The sequence below is a fragment of the Pseudophryne corroboree genome, chromosome 10 (genome assembly GCF_028390025.1).
Source record: "Pseudophryne corroboree isolate aPseCor3 chromosome 10, aPseCor3.hap2, whole genome shotgun sequence".
In the NCBI taxonomy this organism is placed as follows: Eukaryota; Metazoa; Chordata; class Amphibia; order Anura; family Myobatrachidae; genus Pseudophryne; species Pseudophryne corroboree.
The window spans coordinates 122,923,581-122,945,031 of NC_086453.1; the positions used below are offsets into that span (position 1 = coordinate 122,923,581).

Consider the following 21,451-nt stretch of genomic DNA (forward strand, 5'->3'; position numbering starts at 1 on the left):
TGCAAATGCTGCACGACACTATTAGCAGCAGGTGTAGAGCAGAACAATATTTCCCTCTGCCCTAGCTAGAGAGCTAGCCCTCAATTGAACAAGTGCTAAATAGCATCATGCTTGTTAAGAGACTGACTGGCCATTAATGATTTACTCACATAACACCTGGCTACAGTATATGGTAGGGGAACAGTATTAACCTAACGCGTCAGTGAAAACTGTCTAAAGCCTCAACAGGAAGGACTAGCAGAGGCCTCTTAGAGCGGCTTCTCCCTATTTACTCCATCTGAATAATACTGCCTCCAAAGCCTATAAACTGTGTTGCAACATCAAAACAAAAGAAAAATGATAGGGGAATAGCTATAAATCGACTATCAACATATGGGACAGCAAAGTAACCTAGATTACTGTTAATGCCCTGTCTCTATTTCATATAACAAGCAGGAGAGAGCATGACTCAAAACAACAGGTCATGGCTCAGTGACCTTTCCTTACAGCCAGACTGCAGAACCCTCAAAACTGACTCATTTTCTAGTAGATTTACAAACTTGGCAAAATAACATTCCGCTCATTCGTTCACTCTTTAGAAAGTGCACCAACAATATCCTGGCCAGGAGGGACTACCAGGAATAGCCTGGAGTTAGGGTACATGGGATTATTCATTTATAAGTGTATTTAGATGCATGCATATAGGGGGTAATTCCAAGTTGATCGCAGCAGGATTTTTTATAGCAATTGGGCAAAACCATGTGCACTGCAGGGGAGGAAGATATAACATGTGCAGAAAGAGTTAGATTTGGGAGGGTTATTTTATTTCTGTGCAGGGTAAATACTGGCTGCTTTATTTTTACACTGCAAATTAGATTGCAGATTGAACTCACCACACCCAAATCTAACTCTCTCTGCACATGTTATATCTGCCTCCCCTGCAGTGCACATTGGCCCTCATTCCGAGTTGGTCGGTCGCAAGGCGAATTTAGCAGAGTTGCTCACGCTAAGCCGCCGCCTACTGGGAGTGAATCTTAGCTTCTTAAAATTGCGACCGATGTATTCGCAATATTGTGATTACTAACTACTTAGCAGTTTCAGAGTAGCTCCAGACTTACTCTGCCTGTGCGATCAGTTCAGTGCTTGTCGTTCCTGGTTGACGTCACAAACACACCCAGCGTTCGCCCAGGCACTCCCACCGTTTCCCCGGCCACTCCTGCGTTTTTTCCGGAAACGGTAGCGTTTTCAGCAACACGCCCCTGAAACGCCGTGTTTCCGCCCAGTAACACCCATTTCCTGTCAATCACATTACGATCGCCGGAGCGAAGAAAAAGCCGTGAGTAAAAATACTTTCTTCATAGTAAAGTTACTTGGCGCAGTCGCAGTGCGAACTTTGCGCATGCGTACTAAGCGGATTTTCACTGCGATGCGATGAAAAAGAATGAGCGAACAACTCGGAATGAGGGCCATTGTTTTGCCCAATTGCTAACAAAAATCCTGCTGCGATCAACTTGGAATTACCCCCATGGGTTATGATGCTGAGGCATATTTTCAGTGGGTAACTTAAAGTTTTAAAACCACATGCACATAGGACTGCTATATTTTAATGACATTAACCCTGTTAGTAGTTAGAGGAGGAAAAGGATGCAGGGACATACAGGAGCTGTTTCCTCTATTATATTTATTTGATGTTTTATGAAGTGTCAAAATGCATAGAATGCTATGTGGTATTGTTTCCATTTATGCATAAATAGATCTGTAATTATCAAATGCAATTCTTTTGTTAATGTGTATTCCTTTTAAATATGATTAGTTAGCACATATACATATTGATGTAAAGTGGTTATTGCAGTTGCTCCAAACTGAGCAGTGGTACTTTCTTATTAAATGAAGATAAACCTTTTTAAAGGCATTTCCAATTATTCCTTACAACAAAGAGTAGACCTCCTTACCTCTCTGTCATCTCAAAAGGATCATAAAGACAACTGCATGATCTAGGTCTGGTAAGTATTGTCAGGATTTCACTGCATTCTCTTACACCATTTAGTGAGTGTTACACAAACATCAATAAGGGCGACTGCATAAATGAACGATTGAATTATTAAAAGAATGAACTGATAACAATTTAAGTCTGAATTATTTAGATATGGTACTGTATATGTCTTTGACTTGCAGAATGATTAGCACAGAGCTTAATGGTCTCTTTAAATTGCTAAAAACAAGGAAAACATGGTAAATGTCTTTATATTTTTTATTATCTTAAAACATTCCCCTCATTTCACCGTAATTTATTATAAATATTTTAGAGAGTTGAAAGTGAAGTGTTTTATTGTACATTCATTTAAATTCATTAAATACTAAACTGTACTAAACTTCCTGCTGAAAATTTTTAAGAAGGAAATAACCAAAAATTGTGGCTATTTGATGAGACTGACCATTTTAGCTTCCAGAGATTCTCTGGTGTGCATCTGTAGTGTATGTGCTACACAAAGAGCATGAACAATGCTTCGCCCTGTAATGAAAGAAAATGATGCCCCAAATTCCATCATGCAAATTATTGTGTATTCAACATGTAATATAGTGGATTTGACCTCATAGTACTTTATCAATTTGTTTATGTAATACAATACAAAGACTACATTTATACTTTTTGTAGAACACCTGACCAACCGGTGCTCTCAAGGATATGCTGGGTATAAATATTCCCCAAAGAATGATGAAAGCACTCACCAGACTAAATTTATCAAGTGGAAAAAAAAGCAAAGTATTGAGGACAAATTTAGATGAGAAAAAGTAGAACATACCATGTCCAAAAGTACCAATGGTTTGGTCCCACTCCAGGACCTTATTCAAGGTATCATCAACTCTGCAATGGGTCACCAAGGTAAATTTAATACAGGGACTCCAGAACCAACAGAGGTAACTTACTCAGGTGCCTTCCTAGAGGGAAGGTGCCTGCAAATGCATAAACAAAGTAACAGGTGGCACTCATAAACTCCTTTCTCGTGAAAAAACCCAAAAGGGTACCTTTAATCGTGGTCAACATTTCCTCAGGACAAAAACATGTGTATATATATATATATATATATATATATAAAAAAGAGATTCTCATGGGAGCTAGACCACCTCAGATGTCACAAACAGATGTGTTTATTTTTAAAATTTAACAGTAAAAACTGTAACCATATAAAAAAACATCAGTAAAACATACACATGGCTTTGTACTATAAATGAACAATACAGACTGATAGTTATCTTGATGAATTTTGTATTGGTGATATCCACAATTGAATCCAATATCAATTCTTCCAATAAAGCGTTCAAATGTATGTTCAATTCACAAATGTGTGAATGGCCAACGCGTTTCGTCCATACAGGACTTCATCAGGGGTCGTAATCTGAGTGGTTGTTAAAAAGAGGGTGATAAACTATATGCTAATTACATTTATCACAATCTTACTAGATTTCAATTCTCTACTTACATACCAATAAGGTCAAAGTTTGTAAGATTCAATATCCCATCCAGCTTTTGCCGTGGGTGTGTGCAATATTCTCAAAGATAGAAGATCTAAAAATGTCACCATTAGAATTGATATTAGATTAAAGTGACCATATATATGTAAAACAGGAATTATAAACAAAATCGAGGAAGGAGGAACAGACATAGTCGAGTGATGGAGGAATAGATGCAATAAACTTTCTACAAATGGCCATAATAATCACTTAATTGATCACAGTTGAGTGCAACTATATATTGCTTATTATCCAAAACAGAGGTAATGGTAGATAAGTATATTCCATTATAACATAGGTAATCAAACAGAACTACTCACATTCCAATATTCGTGTCTATCATATAAAGTTCACCAATGTATATAAAAAGAAGAAAAATTGCTGTGACAGTGACCTATGAATTGGAAATATAAACAATAATATATATATACGTTGAGGATGACTATTCTTTAACAGCATTAATTATAAACAGCAGATTCTTACTTACATTACATATAATAAAGCCTAACCATATGAATGAATGTTACATATGTTACATATGGTTAGGCTTTATTATATGTAATGTAAGTAAGAATCTGCTGTTTATAATTAATGTTTATAATTAATGCTGTTAAAGAATAGTCATCCTCAACGTATATATATATTATTGTTTATATTTCCAATTCATAGGTCACTGTCACAGCAATTTTTCTTCTTTTTATATACATTGGTGAACTTTATATGATAGACACGAATATTGGAATGTGAGTAGTTCTGTTTGATTACCTATGTTATAATGGAATATACTTATCTACCATTACCTCTGTTTTGGATAATAAGCAATATATAGTTGCACTCAACTGTGATCAATTAAGTGATTATTATGGCCATTTGTAGAAAGTTTATTGCATCTATTCCTCCATCACTCGACTATGTCTGTTCCTCCTTCCTCGATTTTGTTTATAATTCCTGTTTTACATATATATGGTCACTTTAATCTAATATCAATTCTAATGGTGACATTTTTAGATCTTCTATCTTTGAGAATATTGCACACACCCACGGCAAAAGCTGGATGGGATATTGAATCTTACAAACTTTGACCTTATTGGTATGTAAGTAGAGAATTGAAATCTAGTAAGATTGTGATAAATGTAATTAGCATATAGTTTATCACCCTCTTTTTAACAACCACTCAGATTACGACCCCTGATGAAGTCCTGTATGGACGAAACGCGTTGGGCATTCACGCATTTGTGAATTGAACATACATTTGAACGCTTTATTGGAAGAATTGATATTGGATTCAATTGTGGATATCACCAATACAAAATTCATCAAGATAACTATCAGTCTGTATTGTTCATTTATAGTACAAAGCCATGTGTATGTTTTACTGATGTTTTTTTATATGGTTACAGTTTTTACTGTTAAATTTTAAAAATAAACACATTTGTTTGTGACATCTGAGGTGGTCTAGCTCCCATGAGAATCTCTTTTTTCTATTCCTAATTCTGTGCCTTGTCTGACAGGAGGCATTTCTCAGTGGTACGAGCTTTATTGTATATTAGCGCAAAAAAAAGGGTACTTTATCTTTTGATATATATATATATATATATATATATATAAAATCATACCTCCCAACATAGGAGCCTTTACAAGAGGAACCCTGCATGCACATGAGTCAAGCACTAAAGGCTATAGAGCCACAATGAATGGGGGTGGTGCCTCGCTGCACCCCCATTGACATTATTTTGTGGAGACTCGTGGCACTCCCATTCACGTAATTTTCTGTTCTAGTAAACAAGATTTTTTTTCACTTTTTGGAAAAATGTTTGAAAATAAAAAGTGAAAACACAAAAATTACAAAATTATATACTACTGTATTATGAAATTAGGGTAGTGAGAAACAATATACAGAGTAAAGCTAAGGCTTTCAAGTGATGTTAAAAGGTGGCTTTGCTATACAGGGCAGCGTGTGTGCTCCCCGAACCCCCCCCCCCCCAATCACTGTTGGACACTGCTGCTTGCCGGATAGTCCCAGGAAAAAGGGATTGTCCTGCTGAATGCGAAACAGTTAAGAGGTATGTGTTTGTGTGTGTGTGTGTGTGTGTGTGTGTATATATATATATATATAAATATATATACACACACACACACACATACCTCCCTATACCTATGCATACAGTATATATATATATATATATATATATATATATATATATACATTGCTCAAAAAAATAAAGGGAACACTTAAACAACACAATGTAACTCCAAGTCAATCACACTTCTGTGAAATCAAACTGTCCACTTAGGAAGCAACACTGATTGACAATCAATTTCACATGCTGTTGTGCAAATGGAATAGACAACAGGTGGAAATTATAGGCAATTAGCAAGACACCCCCAATGAAGGAGTTGTTCTGCAGGTGGTGACCACAGACCACTTCTCAGCTCCCATGCTTTCTGGCTGATGTTTTGGTCACTTTTGAAAGCTGGCGGTGCTTTCACTCTAGTGGTAGCATGAGACGGAGTCTACAACCTACACAAGTGGCTCAGGTAGTGCAGCTCATCCAGGATTGCACATCAATGCGAGCTGTGGCAAGAAGGTTTGCTGTGTCTGTCAGCATAGTGTCCAGAGCATGGAGGCGCTACCAGGAGACAGGCCAGTACAAAAGGAGACGTGGAGGAGGCCGTAGGAGGACAACAACCCAGCAGCAGGACCGCTACCTTCGCCTTTGTGCAAGGAGGAACAGGAGGAGCACTGCCAGAGCCCTGCAAAATGAACTCCAGCAAGCCACAAATGTGCATGTGTCTACTCAAATGATCAGAAACAGACTCCATGAGGGTGGTGTGAGGACCCGACGTCCACAGGTGGGGGTTGTGCTTACAGCCCAACACCGTGCAGGACGTTTGGCATTTGCAAGAGAACACCAAGGTTGGCAAATTCGCCTCTGGCGCCCTGTGCTCTTCACAGATGAAAGCAGGTTCTCACTGAGCACATGTGACAGACGTGACAGAGTCTGGAGACGCCAAGGAGAACGTTCCGCTGCCTGCAACATCCTCCAGCATGACCGGTTTGGCAGTGGGTCAGTAATGGTGTGGGGTGGCATTTCTTTGGGGGGCCGCACAGCTCTCCATGTGCTCGCCAGAGGTAGCCTGACTGCCATTAGGTACCGAGATGAGATCCTCAGACCCCTTGTGAGACCATATGCTGGTGCAGTTGGCCCTGGGTTCCTCCTAATGCAAGACAATGCTAAAGCTCATGTGGCTGGAGTGTGTCAGTAGTTCCTGCAAGACGAAGGGTTTGATGCTATGGACTGGCCCGCCCGTTCCCCAGACCTGAATCCAACTGAGCACATCTGGGACATCATGTCTCGCTCCATTCACCAACGCCACGTTGCACCACAGACTGTCCAGGAGTTGGCGGATGCTTTAGTCCAGGTCTGGGAGGATATCCCTCAGGAGACCATCCATCACCTCATCAGGAGCATGCTCAGGCATTGTAGGGAGGTCATACAGGCACGTGGAGGCCACACACACTACTGAGCCTCATTTTGACTTGTTTTAAGGACATTACATCAAAGTTGGATCAGCCTGTAGTGTGTTTTTCCACTTTAATTTTGAGTGTGACTCCAAATCCAGACCTCCATGGGTTAATACATTTGATTTCCATTGATAATTTTTGTGTGATTTTGTTGTCAGCACATTCAACTATGTAAAGAACAAAGTATTTAATAAGAATATTTCATTCAGATCTAGGATGTGTTGTTTTAGTGTTCCCTTTATTTTTTTGAGCAGTGTATATATATATATATATATATATATATTGCTGAATGTAACAAAAATGATAGTTGGAGTTCCATGCAGAACATTTAATGCCAAATTCTGTCAGAGTAAAAATTTAAATTCCACAGCCGAATGCGCATAGTCTAAAAAATGTTTTCAAAACATTCACCTCTCAGGAGTTGTATTTCTCTCAGGTGGGTACACACTAGGCAACGTGCTCTATGAGCATCGCTGGTCAGCGGCGGCATACACACTTGCCTGTGAAAGTGAGCGACGTCTCTCAGGAAGGGTAAAAATTAGTGACGTCGCTTATTAATTTGGCAACTGTGTATGCACCTTTCATTTCCTTTAGGACATCCATAACCTTACTAGAGATGTGCAGTTCAGTTTTCCTGAAATATGTACACACCCAAACTTAGGGGTTCCAAGTCACATCAAGTCACATTTCAGAATAATTTTGGGGTTCTGAGTGTAACCTAATCCTAGGGCTTAGGTCTGTTGTCAATTCAGAACTCAGATTTAAAAACCGAGCTCAGGTTTTGGATTGCATGTAAACAGCTCCAAATTACATAATTTTAGCTGTTTTTATTGATTTTTATTGATATTTTATTATCAATGTTTATTGATTTTTATCCATTTTAAAGGAATCCAAAAGCTAATCAAAAACCAAATCTGAACCAAAACACTTGAGAGTGGTTTCCCAAAAACAGATAAAAAAAAAAACCCTGAAACATGGGGGTTCGCCTACATCTCTAAATCTATTTTACAGATACACTGCTCAATAATTTGTGAACAATGTGTTTGTTGAATTTATTATATGATGTTCTGTTCCTTGCTGTAATTTTAAAAAACATGTAATATTTATATAGATTCTAGTGTGAAAATGTAACTAATATTGGAAATGTTGTATTATGGCTTATTTACACCCTAGAAAGAGGGTCAGAACCAGATGTTTACTGTAAATAAATTTTCATTCCCATAAGTCCCTGATTAATTCACATGTTCTAAAACAAGATGCTTTATTTATTATTCAGTATCCATCGTTGTTATTTTTTGCAATGTGTACATATAAGAAAAAGTTGGAGTCAATCACTCATCCCGTTAAATCTTGCTGAATGTTATACTGTAATTAGGCTCCGGTGTTTTTCTGTTCTAGCAACAAGATTTTTTTACTAATTGTAAAAACAGAGGCTTGTAAATGAGAAGTGAAAATGTAAACTGAAAAATCGTTATACTATTATGATATGATGCTAGTGAGAAACAATACACAGTGTTCTTATTCAATTGTTAAAAGAACCATACAGTGGAGGTAAAGTTAAGATTCTCAAGTGAAGTAAAAAGTTGGCCTTGACACATCAGACACCTTCAGTTGGGGCTAGATGCCATGAAAGTACCACTGGTATAAGGTGCCACACTGTAGAATTTGTGGAGATGTTTTCACAGGATGCAGTCATGAGGTCGATATTAGCAATGGCGCCATTCATAATGTTGACACCACAATGTCGATAGTTATGATGGTATGATGTTGACAATGTTAACATGACAACAAGCAATGTGTGGACTCTTAGAATGTCAACATATTCACAATATTGACATCTGAAATGTTGACATGTGAAATCCTGACATTCTCAGAATGTTGACATTAAGGTTAGGTTGCATGATGGGAACAGGGACGGACTGGGCTGCTTTTCAGTCCTGGTATTTGGTCATGTGCGCGTGCAACTAGGGGTGCGGCCACTGCTCACAGGGGTGTGCCACGAGTCCGGGGGCCTTACCACAGTGCACGTCCCCATCTTTCTTTGATCCAGACAAGTTGGGCAGGCAAATAGAGAGCTGGAAGACTGCGCTGTGCAGCTTTCCCATCTCGCTGTGTGGCTGTACTGACCCAACAGGCAATCGGCCCATCTGGCATTTGCCAAAAGTGCCAGATGGCCAATCCAGCCCTGGACAGGAGGGTTAGGCACTAGGAGGAGGTTAATGTTAAGCTACAGAGGGGAGAATACAGTTAGGCACTAAAGATAGGGTTAGGGGTAGGGTTAGGTTGCAGGATGAGAGGGTTAGGGTTAGGCACCAGGGGAAGGTTAGTGTAAAGCTGCAAATAAGAGGATAGAGTTAGGCACTAGAGCTAGGATTAGGGATTAGGTTGCAATTGAGATGCATGGTATCAGAAATATCTTGGAAACGTGCTGGACATTCCTGGGTGATGACTGAGAGTTGGTTAAACAGACATATTGAGAAAGTCTGTCTTATGGGTGCATTATGGAAATGTCCAGGGCCATAATGAGAGTAGTGCGACCAGTGTGGCAATACTTGGAGGGATGTCCTGAGGACAGAATCCACCCTGCTCACCAGACGGCTGCTGCTTGCCCTCCTTCTTCTACCGGCTCCTGCATCCTGCACTGTGGGAGAGACATCATGAGTGTCCTAAGCATGGACCCACCCACCTTTCCAGATTTTGGGATGGTTTTTAGAGAAAGCCATGATAAAGCACCAAGGGGATTAGGCAACTGGGGAATTGGGGGTGGGGCCCATATCAGCTCAGAGTGCATGGCATCCATATTACAGGACTGGGAATGTCACTGGCTTGTCACCAAAGTGGTTGCATACACAGACACTTTTGTATCATTAACATTGGCGTTCATACTCAGACAGAAAATCTGCACTTGCCATAGGGCTGGTGCAAATTTCAATGTTGTGACTGATGATGGCATCTTAAGACATACCAGTTGGCATTACAGTGTCTATGGTTGCTCATTCCTTGCACATTCATATGCAATCATGTACACCAGCGAAGAGCAGGATTTACATAAAATCATAGACAGGGGACCGCTAAAAGACACTGCCGCATCTGCATCCATCTATGAATCACACCTGTAATGTTCTGCAGCTCTCACAATATGCTTAGAAAATAGTGTTTTCTGAGCAGGTATCTGTGGTACCCCTTAGCATGTGATTGCATATTATATATGACAGTCATCACCATCACCACCAACTCTCTTATGATGACTAGTGCGTAAAATCATTAAAATCAATAAATAATTGAAAAAAAGGCTAATGTACACTTCTCTTGCCAGAACTAGTCAAAGCATCAGCATTCAAAGCCTGTACAGCTATATGGTGAATAATCCATGTTGGAATTGTACTGGTTAAGGCAATATGGTGGACACAGAGGAGTCACAGGGTCTGGTGACACCTGATGCACACTCTGGATTCCGCATGTGCCAGAGGAGCGGGCACTAGAAAAGGGGTGTGGCCTTACATAAAGGGGCATGGCCTCACATGGAATACCGATGGCATCACTCAGGGGTCATGCCCAGCATCTCTAAAGATGCAGGACTGACTTTGGAGACAGTCTACCTGCGCTGTCTGCTCCTCCACTACAAAAGGATCTAGATGCTGCAGGAGAATGTCATACTGAAGCAATTGGCTCCTTACACTGCAGAGGAGCCGGCATTTTGGTGTCACTACGGGTGCAGTCCGCACCCCCTTGTGTTGTCACTGGCTTGACAATCAATGTTGGATCTAGTTACAGCTATATGATGGACAATCAATGTTATTTATTTATTATTATTTATTAGCAGTTACTTATATAGCGCAGCATATTCCGTTGCGCTTTACAATTAGAACAACAGTTATAGAACAAAACAGGGCAAAGACAGACATAGCGGTAGGAAAGCCCTGCTCGCAAGCTTACAATCTATAGGGAAATAGGCATTGATACACAAGGATAGATGCAACCTGTTACATAATGTTTCCCCAGATTGCTAGGTTCTTAGTGGGTTGTATGATATGATCACCCAGCAATGCTGGAAGACCAAATGTGAGGTTATGGGGACTGTGCAGAGGGAATGTAACTGGATAGGGAAGCATTGAAGGTTATGTGTGTGGGTCAGGAATTTGGTAGGCTTGTCTGAAGAGATGAGTTTTCAGGGAACGTTTAAAGGTTTGGAGACTAGTGGAGAGTCTTATTGTGCGTGGGAGGGCATTCCACAGAGTGGGTGAAGCCCGGGTAAAGTCCTATAATTTTGAGTGGGAACAGGTAATACATCTGGATGAGAGACGCAGATCTTGTGCAGAGCGGAGGGGTCTGGTAGGGAGATATTTTGAGATGAGTGAGGAGATGTATGATGGTGCAGTTTGGGTAATAGCCTTGTATGTAAGTAAAAGTATTTTATATTTGACACGGTAGAATACCGGTAACCAATGGAGGGACTGACAGAGCGGATCAGCAGACGAAGAAAATCTGGCGAGGAAGATTAGCCTCGCAGCTGCATTTAAAATGAATTGAAGTGGTGAGAGTCTATGTTCGGGAAGACCAGTAAGGAGACTATTACAATAATCAATGCGGGAGATGATGAGTGCATGGATCAGAGTTTTTGCAGTGTCTTGTGTAAGATAAGGGCATATTTTGGATATGTTTTTGAGGTCCATGTAACATGATTTAGAGACAGATTGAATGTGTGGAACAAACGACAGTTCAGAGTCAAGGATGACACCTAGGCAGCGAGCTTGTGGGGTAGGGTGGATAGTTGCGTTGTCAACAGTTATGGCAATATCAGGTTGGTAACTACCCTTAGCTGGTGGGAAAATAATTAATTCTGTTTTGGAAATGTTGAGTTTGAGATGGCGAGATGACATCCAAGATGAAATGGCAGACAGGCATCCAGTGACACGAGCCAATACAGATTGAGATAAATCTGTGGAGGATAGGTAGATTTAAGTATCATCAGCTTACAAATGATACTGAAATCCGAAGGAGCTGATTAGTTTACCAAGAGAGGAGGTAAGATTGAGAAAAGCAGAGGACATAAGACTGAGCCTTGCGGTACTCCAACTGATAGAGGTAGAGAAGAGGAGGTAGAATCAGAGAAGTGAACCCTGAAAGATCGATTAGATAGGTAGGATGAGAACCAAGTAAGGGCTGTGTCCTGAAGACCTAGGGACTCTAGTGTTTGTATGAGAAGAGAGTGGTCAACAGTGTCAAAAGCAGCAGAGAGATCTAGAAGAATAAGTAGTGTGTAATGGCCTTTTGATCTAGCAGTGACCAGATCATTCACTACTTTGGTCAGTGCCGTCTCCGTGGAGTGTTGGGCACGAAAGCCTGACTGAAGTGGGTCCAGTAAGTTGTGGGAGTTAAGAAAGTGTGTAAGGCGAGTGTAGGCAAGTCTCTCAAGTAGCTTGGAGGGACTGGGTAGCTGAGAAATGGGACGGTAGTTAGAGAGTGTGTTTGAGTCCGAGTTGTGTTTTTTTTACTGTACTGGTAACAACTATATGGTGGACAATCAATGTTGGACCTGTACTGGTTAAAGCTATATGGCGGACAATCATTGTTGGATCTATACTGGTTACAGCTATATGATGGACAATCAATGTTGGATCTGTACTAGTTACAGCTATATGGTGGACAATCAATATTGGATCTGTACTGGTAACAGCTATATGGTGGACAATCATTGTTGGATCTGTACTGGTTACCGCTAGATGATGGACAATCAATGTTGGATCTGTACTAGTTACAGCTATATGGTGGACAATCAATGTTGGACCTGTACTAGTTACAGCTATGTGGTGGACAATCAATGTTTGATCTGTGCTAGTTACATCTATATGGTGGACAATCAATGTTGGATCTTTAAGCAAAAGTGGCAACCTGCACCAGTTTATGTCCTGCTGGGATGGTCCAATTTTAACATTTAATAGTGTGGACTAAGTGGAACCTTGTCAGCACTGAGCTAAATTAAAAATAACATTTTTAAACTCCACCCCTTACTGATAGCACTGGGCTTATCCTAACCTACTTGGTGCAAATTAAAGATTGGTGTAATAAGTACTAAAAAATAAAAAGTATTTTGATTCCTGTGAACCATGGCAGCCATTACCTGCTTAGTAGTACTACAAATGCCAGCATTCCCTGGCAACCAGGGCCAATTGGAACTAGTAGTGCCACATATTGAAGTGAGAATTAAAAAGCAAAGTACTCATCAGTGCCTTCTATTTGACTCCTAAATCCATAGTGATCTTTATCATCTGTTCCTGTATCCATAACTGTCTTTATTGTCTTTGAATATGCAGTCAAATGAAATTAAAGAAATGAGGTAGTATATTTTTTTATATTTATAAATAATTATTAACCAAAGAAACTATAAGCATTGCAGTGTCTTAGCTAAACTGGGTCCTTTAGCCCTTGTTAATGGTAGGATGAGAGAGGGGAAAAAGAATAATATGAAGAAATACATTTCAGAGCTCTTCATTTTTTAAATACTGATAGAGTAATGTCAACAAAGGAAATCATAAGCTGTTGATTTGTATTGTTTTTGCTTGAGTGTGTCTTCAGAGACAAGGTGTTCCAAGAAATTGAAACATTCCAGGTTTCATACCTGCAATCCTGATTGATACATTAGAGTATTTAGGCCATAATACGGATCCGCCAAGGCACACTGGGATCTACCCAACCCATATTCAAATTCATAACTTCACGCTAATTATCTACAAGCTGCAACACCTGCTAACCTGCTCTTACCGCTGGATGACAGGTTGTAGGGTCGCAAAATAATAAATATAGACTATTCTGGATGACTCTCTAAATGGAGGTCCCTTCACCCAAGGTATCTGCTGTCTTCCAAGTAAAGGGGGTTCACCAGAGGTAAACCTGGGGACAGTCCTAGGGCCTAGATTGTAGGCGCTGTGAACCTTGTACCCTCCCCTACCCAGTAAAACAACAACCAAGGATATAAATTAGAAAATAAAAAAACCAAAAGGGTGGTGCTAAGTTTATTGGAAGACAAAAATAATAACAATAATGAACTAAAAACGAATCACTTATCAATATTCAGTCATGAAGTGCTTCTAGTGAACTAATAAACTAGTGGATTTTATTCCACAATTTTTGTGTAGTTAACAGATAGATTTCTAATAGCTTGCTGTGCATTACAGCTCCTTTTACATTTGCACCATAAATATCACCACATATATAAATGACACATAGGGGGGAATTCAATTGCTTGAAAAGTCAGTTGGGTGTCTGTTTTTTCCTGTCTATTAGATAGGAAAAAAACAAACACCCAACCGACTTTTCAAACAATTGAATTTCACCCAAAGTTTACAAACAATGCAATATTTTTGTAGCTGTTTTACTCTGCTCAGTGTTAGATGGTTCTTTTGCATACGCACTATTTCTATTTTTCTTTGTTTGCATATGAGCTGCATCAAATGGTTTTACAAGGAATGTGAATTGTGGACTATTAATTAAATGAGTATCATTCCTTTAATACAGAAAGTAGACTTTTCTGGAAAGTAGAATGTGTGAGTCATCTAGTTAGTGAGTCATCTATTAGATTGTTTCTCAAAATATTTCTCCTGAGGGTGTGGACTCTATTCTCCTTATTCGTCACTGTGTGATTTGACTTACTGTGTATGTACACCAAATAAGTGCTAATTGATGCACATGCTGTTGAAGTATTCTATTTTCCTGGGGTAATTGATGAAAACCCATAGTTTTAGCACAAAATTGTATCTACATATTTGTTATCTGCTCAGCATAAATCAAGTTTTAATATAGCAAAAACAACAAGGATCCCAACAAGTTAACTTTCTCCAGGTCACGTAGGAGGCGCAAAGGTGTATTTATTACTCACACATTTAAAAAGATCCACAGGTGGAGCTAATTATTTCACTTGTGATTCTGTGAGGGGACCTGAAAGTATGAACTGTTTAGGGCCCTGAGCATACATTAGGTATTTCTATAATGGTGCAGTGTGTCCAAGGGGCTTACAATGCACACCATGTACCCATGTTGAATCACTTGCCTCTCTGGAGCACCCCGTCGGTGCTGCTTCTGCAGAAAAAAAACTCGAAAAATAGCACGATGGCCATTTTTTTCATGATTCACACATACGCAGTACAGATTTGTCTCCGGGAACATGGCGAGCGCCATGTTTTTGAAGACCCACACATACACACTAGAGCTTGGATCAAGTATTTAGTGTGAAGTTGGTAAAGGATACTGAGTGGGAATAACTCTCAAGAATGACATAGTTCAACAAATAATTAAAAACCATGACAAAATGTGTTATCTCAATTCTTCTATTGTGTTTTTTTCTTTCTTTTTCTGCAGTACACAGACGTTACTTTCCACAAACAAGTCAAACAAAACAATTTGGAGAGGAAGGGAAAGAAAACGGGTAAGTGGGAACATTTTACAGATATATACTTTTAAATAATGTTAAATTGTGTAATTAATTGGTCAGGTATTGCACATGGCAAAGTCTTTGTATATTTTTGTCTGTTTTTGTACTTACTTATCCTAGGCTTAGTTATACAACGCTTCACAGATCAGCAAGAGAATACTCAAGGGAAACATCTTGTTTAAAATGGATAAGAACCCTAAAAAATTTAATGTTTACCGTGAGCTCACTGCATATCATTACTGAGATTTGTTGTCAGCAATCTGACCTCTGTAGGACATACGTAGAATAAAGCATGTATAGACATTTATAGATCACCCGTTCTACATCCCTATAATTAGTCACGGAATATTAATTAGAATAATGTATTTTATTATTTTTCATATTCCCAGCTGAAAAAGTAATAATCTGTTTCAGAAAAGTAAAATGAAGCTACGTAGTTATAATACAAACTTTTTATTCCTGTTAAACTTGTGTTTTATGCAATTCATATTATAATGAAATAAAAAGATATTTAAGTGCTGATATCTCATCAGTTTAGAAAGGGCAAAATTTCTGTTCATTTGTGCAAATAATAATTAACTGATTATGTTACACTGTGCAGTTATATGGATATTTAATGTTAATAATGAAATTTAATTAACATCTAATTAAATTGAATGGCTGTGACAGCAGGGAAATAAAAAATAATTGTGTTATGAGGACCAAAAATTATAATTTTCAAAATGATCTTTTGCACACCTAATTTTAGAAGTTGCCTAGTAGGACACATGAATATGGATTGGACGTGTTAATATCACTTTAGACCTCATATACAAAAATCCTTTTCATACTGTGGTTAATAAGATAGTAACGTTGAACAAAAACAAGGTGCATTAAGTTCAACCCAATTGTATTTGTGCTGGTTAATTGTGAACCAGAATGTGTGCTTTTATAATCTATTGGTAGTTTTTTTGCTAGCATAGCATTTTTATTTGCACTGCAGTTGATAGTCAGGAGGTAGATGTACTCTTCAAAAATGTGCATTTAGAGTAATCCGAAAAAGAATGCTTTGAAATGACAGCAGAACAGATTCAATTTAAAATTTAATCATGTTTGACTTTATTTTCTTGGCAGAATTCTCTGAATTATTTTGGTCTTAGAAAATATTGTTTTATAGCTGAATGGTACAGTAAACGCTTGAATTAGCATCAAATACTGTGAAATACAACCTGCTATATATTTTTATTCAAATAAGAATCTTTGCTACAGATGTGTCCTCATACATCTTACCTCAATACACAACGTAACGGGAGATGCCTGGTGTGAGTAAGCTGACTAGTCCCTTGCAACTCCGGCGTCTTTTGTTTCCAAAAATGCATTTTATTTGCATCGCAATGCGAATAAGACGCACAAGCAGGTTTATTAAAATGCTATGCGGCATGCCTATTTTCTGTGTGTGACTGCGTCTCTATCTGCATACGAAATGCTACGTTACAGTATTTTCTAGGAAACATCTGAATGTATAAACAGATCAACCATTCCGTGGTGCTCAAGATAACAGAATATGAACAATAAATAAAGAAACAGCATACTCAATAAACACCACTATCCTCCCCATCCTGTCAGAGGCTATATTGAGACAGACACCAGTGATACCAAATATTATGATACTTATGAGAAGCACTTCTTGAGATGAATAAGTACCTTTTATGGTTTGCAGTGTCATTACCTAGAGCCTGCCATATACGTAAGGAAGGGAGTTCCAACGCAAGCCAAGTTCTAGCTATTAAAACTTTAGCCAGAGTGGTCAGGCACATATTTGTATTAAGCATTAGGAAAATTCTTCTCAAGTGTAATACCAAGGAGGCAGATGAGTTTTTTCATTGCTTAAGTTTCATCTGTTCTAATATTATATACAGGTAGTGGGCAAAAGAAAAAAAAACTAAATAGGATGTTTGGTGACCATGTGCAGCCAGTATGGCCTGTATGCACGATGGTATTGGATCCACCAATGTCTGAAACTGTTAAGGATGTATTTATCACTATTCTGTCACAAGGGAGTCACTGAACTAACAACTGGCTAATGAAAAAAAAAACACGGCTTCAAGTGTCATTCAAAAATATCCCAGAAATACTGAGTTGGCAACTGAGAAGACCATGACATATGGATAACATAGGAATAAGGTGTCATCCCTCTCAAACCACTGAGTCATCACACTTGGTCTGCCAATAGAAGCACTGCTATACTGGAAGATGCCCTTCCTCTAATTAAAGATAATTATCACTCAATAGCAATAGATAGCAATAGATGTAGGGGTCTATTCATGAAGCAGTGAAAAGAGTGGAGAAGTGAGCCAGTGGAGAAGTTGCCCATAGCAATCAATCAGCTGCTCTTTATAATTTTATAGTATATAAATTATGAATGTAACGTAAATCTGATTGGATGCCAAGGACAACTTCTCCACTGGCTCACTTCTCCACACTTTCACTGCTTCAAGAATAGACCCTCTAGTCTTCTAAGATATTTACTGCACCCAATTTGTGCAAGAAAATGTGCTACCACAACATTATCGAAAAACCAAAATACATCACTGTTGATAATAACCAGTTAGGAATGTAGAGTTCTTTAGTTTTTGGCACTACATGCATAATCATACATTCAGTGAGAACATAGAAGAGACAGTGTTTTTATTTGACCATTTCACAATTACCTCACTGCTCATTATCCAATTGCCAGATCTCTTTGCATCTCTATACTCATATATATGCATTTCCATTTAGTCAGATAATTTTTTAGTAAAATAATGGCCCATGACACATGTTGTTATTTGCAATCAAATGATCTTTAGTTGCTTGCCTATTTTGTCCTACATTTATATAAACACTTTACTGTTTTTCACTTGACATGTCATGGTCACCTCCCCTTAAATACTGTTGCTCATGAACCTGATGTTCCAGACAAATCTGCCACAACATTTGCCCTTTTTCAAAGTCACTAAGGGGTCTATTTACTAAGCTTTGGATGGAGATAAAGTCACTGGAGAGAAAGTACCAGCCAATCGGCTCCTGTCATTTTTCAAACACAGCCTGTAACATGGCAGTTAGGAGGTGATTGGCTTGTGCTTTATATCCAGTGACTTTATCTCTATCCAAGGCTTAGTAAATAGACCCCTAAGGTCTCAATTTTCACCTATCTTAGACACAATTATAGGCAACCAAGGCAGTCCAATATTTTTACACATGACACTGGAAATTCTGGGATGTTATTTGCCTAACTAATGCACAAGCTGTTCCTGCTGGTCATTTACCAGGTTGTTTCCATCTATTTATACAAAATCTGTATGGTTTAGATTTCAAACTCCATTGCGTCTAGATATGTATAATACCGCAGGTTTGTGCAGCTATTGACTTGCATTAGATAGGACGGCACTGGACCTGTAGATATGCAGCTGGGAAAAGGGAGCTCAACCAACTAGCTCCTAAAAAGCTCAAATGGAAAATTTTTAGAAAAGGTATCTGATGCTATCCAGTTTTTGTCAGGTGAACTATTTCTGTGGTGTTTGGGAATGACATCTCCAAATATACAAAAAGAAACAATATAATTGTATACACTGCATGAAGTGAAAATTGGTGTACTGCTGTAACTTTGTGTTCACATGGTCTTGTAGAAATTACCGCAATGGCCAGTATTTCACCACTGTCCTTCAATATTTGCTATCATTTGAGAATACTCAATAATAAATGTCCAAACATGGACGAGGCAATGTGAAAAAAAGGATGCTCACTATTTCTAACATTAAAAATATTGAAGGCACGTTATACTGTATCTTGTAGTGCATTACATACCTTTCATTCATTGTGTATAAGCATTAGACATTCATTTTATCTAAGCCCGTGGTCTGTTGGCTTTATATGATTACAAAATTACTGGAAAATCTATAGCCTCAATAAGCCATTCAGCGTGAGATGCTTGGTGCGAGTGAGCCTCCAGGTCGGTCCCCTGCAACTCTGCTAGGGTCAGGCATCTTTTTTTGTGTGTAAAAAAATGCGTCTTAGTTGCTAATTAATTTAATACAGTATATGACACTTGTATGTCTGTGTGCAACTGAGTCTGTGTACGTAGCACAATGGATCTTGTCATGGAAAAAAGACGCAGTCGATGCATCATAGTATGTAGTATCATACTGTATACATATTCAGTGTCTCAGGGGCAGATTTATTAAGCTTGGTGAAGTGATAAAGTTGAAGGTGATAAAGGACCAGCCAATCAGATCCTACCTGCCATATCACAGGCTGGGTTTGAAAAATGACAGTTAGGAGCTCACTGGCTGGCCCTTTATCACCTTCTAATTTATCACTTAACCGAGCTTAATAAATCTGCCCCTCAGTCGCACACAGATATACAGGTGTTGCATATAAAATTAATCAGCACATTTGACCGGTGCATCCTGTTCGCATCATATTTCAACTTAGATGCATTTTCACCAAAACATAGAAAAAAAATATGCCCAACGCTAGTAGAGTTTCACTGGACCTGGTGTACCGTGAGGGGCTGTTTGGCACGACTGCAACAAAAATGTTTGAATACATATCTATGAATTCCAAGTAACCAGCAGAAGTTTAAATTGGATTGAGTGATATGCAAAAAAGAGGCTCAGTAGGTATTGGTCCCGATATTAAATTTCCATGGTCAAAAAATATTACGGTATAACATTCCTCATAATGTAGGAAAATCCATAGAGGCTATTTTATAATACCAATAAAAGTTTTATTTATAAAAGTTTAAAAGAAAATATAAATTTTCAATAATAAAAAGGGAATACAGCTGACAGCCGAGAGAGGGAAATTTTATTTTTCTGTTCTTTCTTATCTTCTGTTCTTTCTTATATTTGAATTTATTTAACCCCTTAAGTTTTTTTTAAATATTTCTGTACTCCTGTAGAGAGAGTGCTTTTTGTATTGTTTTTAAAATAACATTTGATTTCTTACATAGGTATAAGTGTTTTACATTTATGTTTCATTATTGATTTGGAATAAGCCATCCAAAACATGTATCTTTAATATACTTGTCAATCTAATTGTTTATTAATTGATTCATTGGGCAACCATTGTTGTTGGAACGGTTTAACAGTTGACTAAATTTATTACAAATTCTAACTTGAAACATCATGATAGTGATTCGTATACCATTCACTGTGACACAGAGCCTAATCATTAGTGTAATATAGAGCCAGTATACAATGGAAACACACATCATTTGAAGACCATTACACACTGAAGAGTCCCATTTCAGTATTAAATGAAGAGCCGATTCATCTTCTTACCATTGTATAATGCAGAGCCCCATCTGGTGACCAGTATAAAATGAAAAGCCTGGTCACCTGAGGCCATAATACAGATTACATCCTCATCAGATGAGAATTCTACAATGCAGAACCTCATCTACCATTTTATGAGTATTTTTTGTGAAGCCCAAAAAATAATGACCACTGTAGAGTGCAGATTGAATTGTCATGGTCAGTATATCAGGTGTAGAGGTCTTCTTGCACTCGAAAGCTCCGGATCAAAATGTTATCTGATGTTACTCAGATGATGATCCGTCAGGGAACTATAATCCTATGTTATGGTATACCCATCCCCTACTGTATGTCTATATCTGGTTTGCTACTACTTATCATCATCATCAGTGCTTATTTTCAAGTACCCTATACAGGGTGCAAAAGATACGCCAGGCTTATTTTCAGCTGAGCTCAGCACTGCATAGCCAGCATTTGTTTGAAGATTCCCTCCCTAAACTCTCCCTAAGTGACCCAGTTATGTCTCTTTAATTGTTGGTATAGATGTGACTGAAATGCATGTGAGTCTGTGTTACCCACACTTTTGTGCACTAAGTTCTGGAGCATGTGTAATGTGAAAGCATGCAAGATACGTTCTGCAAACTGGTATAAGTTCAATATCAGCCCCTGAATGTCTAACTATTGTGACTGTAGTGCATCCAATATGCTACAGATGGAGCCATGCTATTC

The 21,451-nt window shown here is 38.5% G+C and overlaps 1 protein-coding gene across 5 annotated transcripts in view; it reads left to right on the forward strand.

Annotated features, from left to right (window-relative positions):
* The window catches only part of GRIN2D (glutamate ionotropic receptor NMDA type subunit 2D), a 1,339,090-nt gene that overhangs the window by 201,459 nt on the left and 1,116,180 nt on the right, over positions 1–21,451 (forward strand). For all 5 annotated transcript variants that reach the window (XM_063942779.1, XM_063942780.1, XM_063942778.1 and 2 more), the window contains exon 2: positions 15,374–15,440. The gene's annotated coding sequence lies outside the window, so the exon portion shown is untranslated. The remainder of the gene's footprint in view (positions 1–15,373; positions 15,441–21,451) is intronic.